Below are 12,407 nucleotides of genomic sequence, written 5' to 3'. Positions count from 1 at the left end.
ATGCATTAAAAGCGCTAAAAAAGGGAAAACCTAAGGAATCGCCAACGGCCGATATGCGACGTCGCACGTCGCAATGTCGCATAAGCAGCGCAGAGTGATAAAGCGAAAACCTTGCGATCTTGCGATTTGCGATCTGCGATCTACGGTTTGCGACAAATGAGACTATCAATTGCTGCGATGGCACTTATTTACATCGCAATCTTCGATGTTGCGATGCAAATCGCAGAAACCATTCATCGCAAACATTCCTCGGCATGATCTGTAAGCCCAAAATTAGGCGCGCACCTTACAGGAAATTAATGATTGTACGCCTGTGTATCCAAAGATGATTGTGTTGCGTTTTTTGAAGAATCAAGTCATAATGGGTGTCATGATTATGCATTCATTAGAACTTAATGCTTTCATGTCAATCTTTTCTTCGTGTCTCTTTTCATTTGCGTGAAATATAAGGCAGCAACTAATATAAATCTATATGCAGGAAACATCTAAGGAAAAGCGCCAGAGCTAGAAGAACAGAGAGGAGATGACTTCGCAAATGGATACCGCATGCAGCAGGACCGCGGATTCCAGAGTATCACTCAAAAAATACTGATGGAAATAGACTATCCAGGACTCAGAGTCAAAGGCGCACAAAAGCAAAGCGTTTACGAAATATCTTGAAGTCCAAATTGGGTAAAGCAAAAAGAAAAACGCTTAAGGGGAAAGACGTCTCAGAAAAGCCTGGAACAAAGAACAGAAACAAGTTTCAATTCAGAAAATCGTTCAGGCAACAAAGTCCCCAACTCATTGAGTCATTCGCACGGCCGGAAACCGAAATAGCAACAGCACAATCAGTTTGAAAGAAATCTGAGTTGTACTAAGTATACACGCCGTGAAGACACTCCTCCAGAAGAAGACATTCAAAAATATCTTCTAGTTTGTCAGAAAGAGGTGCCAGCTCTTGTTATTTCTAATTTTCAAGCTCGAACAAAAGGAAAGGACAATCAGCCGACTCCTTCAGGGCGAACAGCGCATCGCTTACAGCACTAAGGAGCAGATACAGAAATGGTTAAAAATTAGATTCAGTTTTTAGAAATAAATTTGTTTTAGTAAAAGGGCGGTCATTTGAAGCCGTTCCCTAAATTTGTGTAATTAAAATTAGTCGGTTAGTAGTATTTAACCCTTCTCATGCCATTTGGAGAAGGGTCCGGAAATTTTTCAAAAAACTTGTCCTCAGAACATGCACTTTTGCACCCTCAGAGGGGGTTTTTGATGAATGGACGGATCGAGATTTATTTATGTTTGCATTTTAATACCTGCTACTGATGTTGCACTTCTGTGCTCTTAGTAGGCATTAGAAGTAAGTAGAAATAGATTGTTATTGCTTAAGGTTTGTGAGTATAAAATCAGTCATAAATGGTACTTTTATCTCTTGACGAATTTCTGCTTGCATTCTTAGAGTAATATACAGCTGATGTTGTTTATATGTTAATGTATGAATGTGTGGGTTACCATTTGGCACTTTTGTACAGTGGAGTCATTGATTTGTGCTTAACATATGAATAACTAATTATGCGATATGTTGTTCACAACTGTTTTGCTTAACTTTTTACGCAGGATGGTTCATCTTAATTGATTTATATTCTTATAATAGCTGAATAATCTTCATTACCAGTTAATATACGAAATCTTTCTAGATCGCATAATGTAAAAAGTTCTACCCCGGGTTAGCATAGATTAGATGTGTTGTTTTTGTTAGATTAAAGTAGTATAAAATTAGTTTAGAGTTTAGAATTAAATTAGCTTAGAAATAATTTCAGATTTAGCATCATCACATTCTACACACACACACATCACCAAATTCTACACACACACACCCCTTAGATTGGGAAGTTGGTCCCATTATCCCCAGTCGGACCCGCTACACCAAACGGGCACGGAGCCGCCAACCAGGTTCCCGACCGGGTGGGTATCCCCCTTGTTGTTGACCCGATTTCAGGGCCCTCAACAGATAGCTAAAGGGATATTAGAGCTTGTGCACAATGATGTGTTTTGACCTTTGTCAGTTACATCACTGGGTAAGTCTATGTACTATGTCTCATTTATAAATGACTTCTTGAGGAATACATGGATATATTTTCTCCGGAAGAAATATGAAGTCTTTGACAGGTTTAAAGAATTTAAGGCTCTAGTGAAAAATTAGATAAAGAAGAATATTAAGGTGTTGAGGATAGATAATGGTGGAGACTTTTTGTTAATTTGAGATAACAATGGTATGTTCTATGCTTTAGCACAATTTACTTCAAAATTTCTTATCAGCCCAATGACAATTTCCAATTATATCCAGTAAAAATCACATTAACTTAAACACATCAACAGTAAATGCAAATAGAACATAAAAACATGTGCAGAAGACAACCCAAGACAAGAGGACACAAGATGTGGCAGATGCCTGGGAAAAACCCCAATATGGGGAAACCCTTTGATCAAATATTCTTATTATTCTTCAATAGTTCAGCAAAGAGAGAGAGTAAAAATGTCAAATTAACTTGCCCAAAACAATCCTATCAAATCAAAAGTCAACTGCAACCCTAACCAGAAAGTCAACGGTGGTAAAAAAAATCCAAAATGTCCTCCAAGTAGCTTGGTCAAAAGCAGATAAATTCGTCCTTCCAAGAGGGTCAAAATTAGCCCAAAGATCGGTCAAACCATTCAAAGGAGAGAGAAAACTATGTTGTAAATTATGCAGTCAAATCTGAAGTCAACTTAGTCAACCTATCCCAATCACCTCGAAAACTGTGCCAATCAATGTGACCTCCAAAAATCAAAATGTTTCCCACTAGAATGAAGTCAACGCTGGTCAAAATCACCCAAGTCAATGTTGGTCAATGTTGTCCTATTTCCTAAAAATTTTGGCCAGCAAACTAACCTAGAAATTCATCCTCTTTTCACACATGCGAAATAGAGAGGGCTTCCTCCAAGATGTAAGAACCAATCAAGAGATGAGAGAGAGAGATATGTGATGAGATGAGTGATGTCCGAATGAGGAGAGAGGTCACTCCTATTTATGCACTTTGTTGAGGGTGAGGAGACACATCTATTGGGCTTATGAGCCTACATTTAACTAAGGTTGACCTTGAAAATTTGTGCATGAGAGAGAATAAATTCAAAATTCCATTTCTTATTGTCAGAATGAGATGATCTTTATATCAAAATTAGACCTCTCAAAAAGAGGAATCCAATGCAATAATCATCTCCATCATATGGGCTATCCTAAGGTGGAATTTGGCCCTAGTTACCAATTTTAAAACTCCCTCTCAACTAGGGAGAATTACATATGTGAATCCATTTGTCATCATCATGCCATTATGTCATCCCTATACCATCCCTGTCATCACTGCCCTGCTCTGTTGTGCACTTCTTTGCTCTACTCTGTTGAACCATGAAGTAATAATGAAGAAGAAGTGATCGAGAGTGAGTCATAAGATCATACCACTCTCCACTGATAAAATTTATTCCTTGATCTCAGATCAAGTTGTTGAACACCATGCATCCTAGTCATAGGGAGTACGCCAATACATGATGCATCCATCGGTAGTGTTATGGTCCCTAACCATCTTTTCCCAACTCATTGGCTAGATGAGAGGTACTTCCCATGAGTCCTAGACTCTATGGGTAGGATGTGTGCTAGGCAATTTAAAGGAGAAGGTGAACCACTCGTCCTACTCAAATTCCATAGGAGAAGGTGAACCACTCATCCCATGCATATGTCAATCATAGGGGTGAACCACTCAACCTACATACATGTGTCCGGGTAGGGGAAGGTGAACCACTCATCCTATACACATGTCAACCATAATGGGGTATCACAAAGGAAGGTGAACCACTCACATTGTAGCTAGAGCACCATTAGGGGAAGGTGAAAAACTCACCCTATGGTTGCTCATAGCTCCAAGAAGTACCCCAACCCCCCAAGAGCTCCCAGAGCTCTGTGTCCAACTCATACGAGACCCTCATAGGAGGGTCATTCCATGACTCCAAGTCTCTCTCGGAAGGTTAATAATTTGACCTTTCTCAAAGGCATTGTGAGAATGTTTATGTCCTGCTCATCTATCATGATGTGTTGGAGCCTTCTTGCTCCCCGTTGTACCATATCCCGGATAAAGTGGCACCAAATATCAATGTGATTGGAGCAATCATGGAACACGAGATTCTCTAATAGGTGAATCCCACTATGTTTGTCACAGTAGATCATGGTGGTACCCAACACATTCTCAAATAGCTCATTGAAGAGCTTCCTCAAACAAACGACTTCACAACAAGCCATACTCTCAACAATGTATTCGTCCTTAGTGGTGCTTAGCACAATTGATTTTGCTTCCTGCTCATGTAAGATATAGAAGCAAAACCCAAAGAGAATAAACACCCATATGTGCTCTTACAATCCACCACACTTCCAAACCAAACAACATCTGAATATCCATGTAGCCTCAAGTTTCCGGTAGTGTATCTCAGTTCATAATGGATTGTGCCCTGTAGATATCTCAAGAGACTCTTAGTAGCAATCCAATGAATGTGATGAGGCTCAACCATAAATTGACTCAACGTGTTCACAACAAAACATATGCCAGGATGGGAGTTGACCAATAACATCAGGGCCCCCACAAGTTGACGATACTCAGAAGAGTTCACTAATCCGGACCCAACAATACTTCCACATAGCTTCTTAAAGTTGAGTTCCATCAGAGTAGTCACGGACTTGCAATCCACCATTCCACATCTCTCAAGTAGCTTCACAATGTATTTTCCTTGAGAAAGGGAAATCTCACCTAGTTTTTGTCAAGCCTCTAGCCCTAGGATGTAATGCGTCAATCCTAGGTCCTTCATATTGAATTAGGAAACCAACTCCCTCTTGCATTGATAAATGAGAGGGTCATCACTTGTCATAAAGAGACCATTCACACAAAAGAAACAGAATGAAAGGCTTTTCCTTTTCAACCTTAAAGTATAGGTTCAGGTCAGGATTTCTCCTTGTAAATCCCAGCTTCATAAGATAGCTATCAATCCTCTCATATGAAGTCATAGGGGCTTTATTCAACCCATAGAGGTATTTATTCAACCTGCATACATGTGTCTCTCTATTTTGAACTTTTAACCCCTTGGGTTGTTCCACATAGACTTCCTCTTTAAGTGAAGCATGCAAGAAGGAAGTTTTGACATCCATTTGTTGTAGGCTCCATCCTTGCAAAGAGGCAAGGGCTATGATAGAACGGATGGTGGTATATCGGGGAACTGGTGCAAATATCTCATCATAGTCTACTACTTCCTTTTGAAAGAATCCTTGAGCAAAAAATCTAGTTGAACTTCTCAACACTCCCATCAGTTGAATGTTTGATCTTGTAGAGCCATTTTGAAGTGACCACTAACTTATCCTTCGATCTAGGAACCACATCCTAGACATCATTCATCATGATCGAATCATACTCCTCATTCATCACATCCTTTCAAACTTGGTGTTTCACGGCCTCTTCAAGTGTGCAAGGCTCATATTGTATAATGGTACTCATGGCAGCTAGGTACCCTTGTTACCTATTCAAATTATTGCTTTCATGAAATGTCCCCCTCAGTGCAATATGTTTATCAACATCTTCAAGAGTATCTTTGAGCCACAAAGGTATTTTTCTTGAAGTAGTGGGCTCACTAGGAGGTGGGTCAATGGGATCCATCGGACCTTGGGCATCAGACATGGGTTCATCAGATGGAGGTTCATCCTATTTATTGCATCAGCATCATCATTGCCCTTCCTAGGGATAGGAAGATCTCAAACCTTTCTAAGAGAGAAATCTTCATCGAAAGTGAAAACATGACTTAATTTCACTTCCCTTTGACTAGGCACATAGATTTTATATGCCTTTGAAGTTTCATTGTAGCCCACAAACATTCCTTTCTTCCTAGATGCATCTAGTTTGTTTGTTTTCTCTTCCGGCACATGAAAATATATGGGACAACCAAAAATTATAAAATGAGAAACATCATGTTTCTTACTAGTGAAAACTTTCATGGGTGTCTTGAAGTCCAAAGCTTGATGTGGGCATCTGTTTTGGACATACACAATGGTGTTGGAAACTTCTCCCCATAAGAATTTCGAAAGACCTTGATCATGAAGCCTAGCGCAGATGGATTTTATGAAAGTATAATTCTTCCTTTCAGAAACACCATTTTTTTAGGAGTATATGCAGTAGTGGTCTTCCTCTATTTCCATATTCTCTACAATAGTCTTTGAATTCATTTGACTCATATCTTGTCCCATTATCAGTGCTCAATATTTTGATCTTCTTCCCTATTTGATTCTCGACCAAGGCTTTGAAAGAGTGGAACTATTTGAATACTTCATCCTTCTTCTTTAAGAAATAGATCCATGATTTGTGAGAGAAGTCATCCACAAAAATAACATAGTACAAATATCCACCCAAAGATGTCATGAGAAACATACCTGATAGATCATAATGGACCAATTGAATAATATCGGTGGTTTGAGTTTCACTTGAGGGGAATTGTCCCCTTGAATATTTTCCAGCTTCACATCCCTGACAAACACCTTCATGATTTAAGTTGAATTCAGGCATACCTATGACCATCTTACTTGCATTAGGTAAGGCTTTGAAATGAAGGTCGGAAAATCTTCAGTGCCATAATTCAAATTGAAGAGAAGTATCACAAGTCAATGCTCCCAACGAACTTCCTCCAACCTAATAGAGACCTTCAAACCTGAATCCAAGAGTGAATGCATATCTTGGGTTCCTTTTCCAAACAAAAATTTTTTTATCAATGAATATCACCTTGAAACCTTGGTCTTCCATCACATAAATAGAGACCAAGTTATTTTCAAATTAGGTACATATAGTACTTCTTGTAAATGAAGAGTTTGACCTTGATTTAATTGGAGAGCAACAATTCCAATTCCTTTTATGGGATCAGTGGCATTATCCACAAGTATAATCTTTGTATTCATCTTCTTTTCATTCAAGTTAGAGAGAGATTCTTTGTACCCAGTGAAGTGCCTTGAGGCACCACTATCAATCAACAAATGATCCAATGTATCCAAAGGAGAGGCAGTGGTGAGGGAAGAAATAAGATAAAATTATTTTTGCTTTACAACATTAACTTATTCATACCTAGAGTTTCTCGACCTCTTGGGAGGACGATCATTTCCATTTCAAGCAGCGAGAGCATTTCTCTTTCCTTTGTTATTGAATCTGTTGTTCCTTTGATTGTCATTTCCCTTGAAGTTGTTGTTATGGTTATCATCATCTCTTGGAGTATCCTTCTTGTGATGACACTCTCTAGTGAAGTGGCCAAACTTGTTATAATTTAAGCATATTCCTCTTCTTCTTTCTTTGAATCCTTGCTTGAACCCTTGTCCTCGATTCCTTGGACCATCATTGTTCCTCCTTTTAGAATGAGCAAAGAAGGCGTAGGATTGTTTCCATTTGAGGGCTTGTCTCTTTCCATCATCCTTATTTCTTCTTGGTGCATCTAGCCAATAATTCATCAAATCGCTGAATCTTATCATTGTTGAGGATGGTAGTGTTGAACAAATCTCATTCTCTTGTAAGGCCTCCAAGTGCGACCAATGAATTCTCCAATAGATAGGAGATCATTCTTGAGCTCAATAATCCTCATGAAGTAGACCATCAGTATATAAAACCAAAACCAAAGTCATGCCTTGGAACACTTCTATAATTAGAGGTTTGGATGAACACATCTTCTTGGCTTCACCGAATAACAGACAATGCAGGCATATCTAGATCACGGAGCTAGCTCCATTCAAATCTCTCTGCAAACATAACACTTTTCCAAACCAATATGCTCAGTCTCACATAAATAAATATTGTACAATCAAATCAAATAAGTCAACTCATCAAAGTTTAGAAGCCAGATCAAAACTAATATCAAATTCATCATACTATCACATTCTTTAGACCAAGTGACAGGTAGAGCTCTCATCAAGTCATTACGTCATCTATTATCATGCCAACAAGTTGTCACAAGCAATATCAACCCAAAATTCATCCAAATGTCAAGTTATGAATTTATCTATGTCAATAAGTAGTCATTTCCAAATAGTATGCTCATAATATAAGTCATTATATGCAAATGCATACACTAAGAATAAGTCATGCAGATTCCATCCACTTATCGAGAGATTAATTCATACTAAAACACAACTATCAAGTCTTCAACCAATGTGTTAAGAATGAGGAGTCCAACACAAAACCATTATTGAATTCCAATGTTAGTCACTGAAAGTTATCATTCCCACATAGCATTGTCATCAAGGAAAATCATCAGTCATCAAATCAAATCATTAGTCATCAGGTCAAATCTCAAATTCACTATCATAGTGATATCTATAGTCCAAAACATATCTCAACATCAAGGCAAAGTTCTAAGTCATTATCAAGTATCATGTTAAGACTCCAAACACTGCTCATCTATATCAATAAGCCAAATCATGTCAAACTCTTGTAGCACAAACTTCAATAGATAAATCATAATGACATATCTATATGCATGTCCCGGACACCTGTAAACACAAGTTCAATCTATATATTCATATTATAGTAAAAATTCAAACTTTACAGCTCACGTATCTTTCTTTTTTCTACTCCACATCTGTAGGATAGACATCTTTTAGGTGAACATATAATATCATGCGCAAAACCTCAATTTTGTGTCCTACAGGCATAGTCGCACCATAGGCCTTCCTTTGTGTGGTCAGGATACTACAGTCACACCCTTTAAGATGTTATGCAAGCAACTGTGGCTTGCTAGTTGCTCTCTGAAGCACTGTAAGTGAGCGAATGTGGTCAGATCTACCTAGAATTATCTCAGTGCCTCAATCGCACCCTTTAGCTTGCTTCCGTGCGGCTGGGAGGCTATAGTCGCACCTGTAGGATTTCTTCCATCCGACTTAGGCTTAGAGTAATAGAAAATTCTCTCACCTCATATTAGAACTTTGTTGCAAATCAATATTGTCATATATTTGTCTATTCATGCCCATAAATTATACTTCAATAGTAAAGAGTATATAATGCAAATGAAAATAGGAGAAGGGATCTTATGGAGAGGTTCTCCCTATGAATGGGAATCCACTTCTGTCATCCTCATTCATGCCATCAACCTATCTATGATCATATCATGCATTAGCATATCTGTTAGACCATAAACTCATATTATATCACATATATTTATCATGCTAACAACTAGTTCATCATGGAATCATGACATCAATATTTCATCAAGGGTTTTTGTCAAATAGCTAATAGGATCATACTTCAAGAATCATGATCACATGCATTACTTCTTTGTCACATAGCTCAATCAATTCAAGGCATTCAATTTTACCATAATCCATAATTACTAAGCACATGAAAACATAACCATGGTCAACAAAAGATCTTGAATATCAACATCATTGTTATATTTCTATCATCACGGCTATCATTTTTTTCACAGACAATATTAGTAGCATAAAGTTACCATCTATTAGAATCAAGGTGCTAGCCTTCTTCATGGGATCAAGATACCAAAAAATGATAGATGTAAGTCAAACATCAAGTATGCTACTATATCAAAGATCAACTTTTAAGTAGTCTCATAGAATTAAGAAGTTCATCATGTCTAGAAGGTAAGATACTTGTTCAATATCAAGTATGAATCCAAATTTCTTTCATATGCATGCATGAACCATTTGAGAAGGAGACATTCTAATCATACCTTAGGGCTTTCATTTCTATCGAATATTACAGCTGAAACATAACATTGAAACAATATACCATGCATACCTTGTAGTATTCAAATACTTGTGTATCTTTTCATTTGACATAGGAAGCTTGTATCACTTTGTCATCTTTTCATCAAGTGCCTCTTTACATTTTCCAACTCTAGCCATCTTTTTTGCATCTCAAATGATCCTTAATAAGGATACACTTATCACATCTCATTAAGGAGGTTAGAAACATCCATATACTTAAATATACATGATGGAAGTATAAATAATTATCAAAACAATAATCAGATCTATAAGTCTAAAAAAAAGTAAGGACATACATAAGCATCATAAATCAGAAAGAACTTATCTTCAATGAGAGGTGATCCTCTCCCTCTTGAAATAGCCTTTAAGAGCCATCACTATCCATAGTCCAATTGATGTATTTACTATTTGAATTAACTTTATCAACAACCAAGCCTACTAGAGACTATCCCATCTAGGGCTTCATCAAATCTGTCCCGAGTGCTTGAGCATCTTTACTTTGACCATGCTATGGTTTCTAGATTTAATATCTCAAATATTTCCATAAATCATGGTTTATCTCAAACTCTCACCTTGTGATATCCATCACACCCTAATACACAAATTGCCTAAGGTTATCTTCAAACCCTAGAATTATTGTAGGTCTCCTCCATATTCTCTTGCTTCCATCAAAGTTGTCTCAATGGGGGTGATCTCCATGAATTTTATTCATCCCAACATTGATACCATGTTAATTTTTCATAGGGTTATATTGTTTTTCGTTTTGATAATTGCATTTCCTTATTAACACGTTAAGTTCACCCCCATAACATTGTTCATATTACATCATTATTCATTATCATATGCAACTATGTAGAAACAACAATATCATCATCATCAATGCATCGAAACATAAAGGAACAATAAAAGGAAATCATTCACACATAGAGACACCACAATTGGTCAAAGGCTAGAGAAAACCCACTATGGGTAAAACCCTTTCAGAAAAAGAGAGTAAAATGACCCATATATACATATATGCAACTAACCATAAAAAAAATCCATAAATGAACCCAACAAAACATATACTCAAAAATATGATTATGAATTCTGTAATCAACTGTTATTGTCTGCAGCCAATTTCCAAACCATGCAATCACTTAGTGAAATCTTCAGAAGATTGAGATTCAATATTTAAGGTCTTGGTTGCATGGAGGAGGGTGTCATGCAAGCGACTATAGATTCCCAGTCACTCCCTTAATCCTAGTATGCGAGCGACTGGGTCAGATCTGGACTACAGAAACCTTAAACCCCCAATCACATGTATGGAGAGTTATCCATGCAACTGGAAGGCTCTAGTTGCATGAATGAGGTTCTATGCGAGTGATTGCAACTCAAAAAGAGGAAATAAATGCAATCATTACCTCCATCAATTAAGCTATCTAAAGTGGAATTTGACCATAGTTGAAAATTTTTAACAACGTCTTGCGCTAATCTATCAGCTTCCCTGGTTTTTTTTTCCTTCTCTAGATGGTTCTGCTTGAGTGGATGTCTCCACCTTCTTCTCCTCTATTTTTGGCTGCTCTGCAACTTCTTGAGGCTCCTCCTTTGGAGCTAAAATCTCTTCTTCTTGTGGTATCTAAAGCTCCCTCTCAAGTGAGCACTGCATCGCTTTCTCCTCATCAAAATTTACATCCCTTCGCACAACTGTCATTCTGAGGGAAGGTCGGTACACCCAATAGTTTTGTAGAGTTTCATTCTAACCCACAAAAACTCCTAACTCTGTTGTCAGCTAAAGCTTCTTCCTTCAATATTTGGAGACATGGCAGTAAACAAAGGCTCCAAATATCCTAAAGTGAGATACATCTGACTTTCTCCCCAATAAAGCCTCCTCCAGTGTAATCATACCAAGAATCTAATGAGGACTCTGGTTCTACAAGTAGATTGTTGTGTTACATGTCTCTACGCATGAATGCAATGGTAGTCCTTGGTCATGTAGCATAACTCTTGTTTCTCCAACAATTCTATGGTTCTTTGTCTCAACTACCACATTCTGTTGTGGGTTTTGGGGTTTTGTCATCTCTCTTCGAATGTCTTCTTTCGCAAGAAATATTTGAAGTCATTTGAAACATACTCACCTTCATTATCGCTCCTGAGAGCCTTCACCTTCTTATCGATCTCTTTCTCAACTAGTGCCTTGAATTCTACAAACTTTGAGAATGCCTCATCCTTTTTTCACATGAAGAAGATTGAACATTTCCTTGAGAAATCATCAATAAAAATAACAAAATATTTATGTCTAGCAATGGAGGTTGTCGAGAAATTTCCACAAACATCAAAGCGGACTCTTTCCAAGAGTGCATGTGCTTTGTTGTCTCAGTCATGGAATGTGGATTTTACTTACTTCCCTAAGGTATAACCTTTGCAAAAGTCCCACTGCTCAAGTGCTTCTTTAGGAAGGCCAGTGGTTATTTGTTGCATAATCTTTAAGGTGCCGTGATGGAAATGGTTCAATCTCCTGTGCCAAAATTCACCGACATTGCAACTTTTCACTTTCTCTTTCTTACTTCTTAATCCAGCACAATATTCCACATCAAGTTTATATAGGTTCTTCACACGAACTTTGATCTAC

This window comes from Pinus tabuliformis, chromosome 7, assembly GCF_031772625.1.
Source record: "Pinus tabuliformis cultivar Carrire ecotype Pingquan chromosome 7, CPIR1, whole genome shotgun sequence".
Classification (NCBI taxonomy): Eukaryota; Viridiplantae; Streptophyta; class Pinopsida; order Pinales; family Pinaceae; genus Pinus; species Pinus tabuliformis.
The sequence above is the reverse complement of the archived record's forward strand: the minus strand, read 5'-3'. Positions refer to the sequence as shown.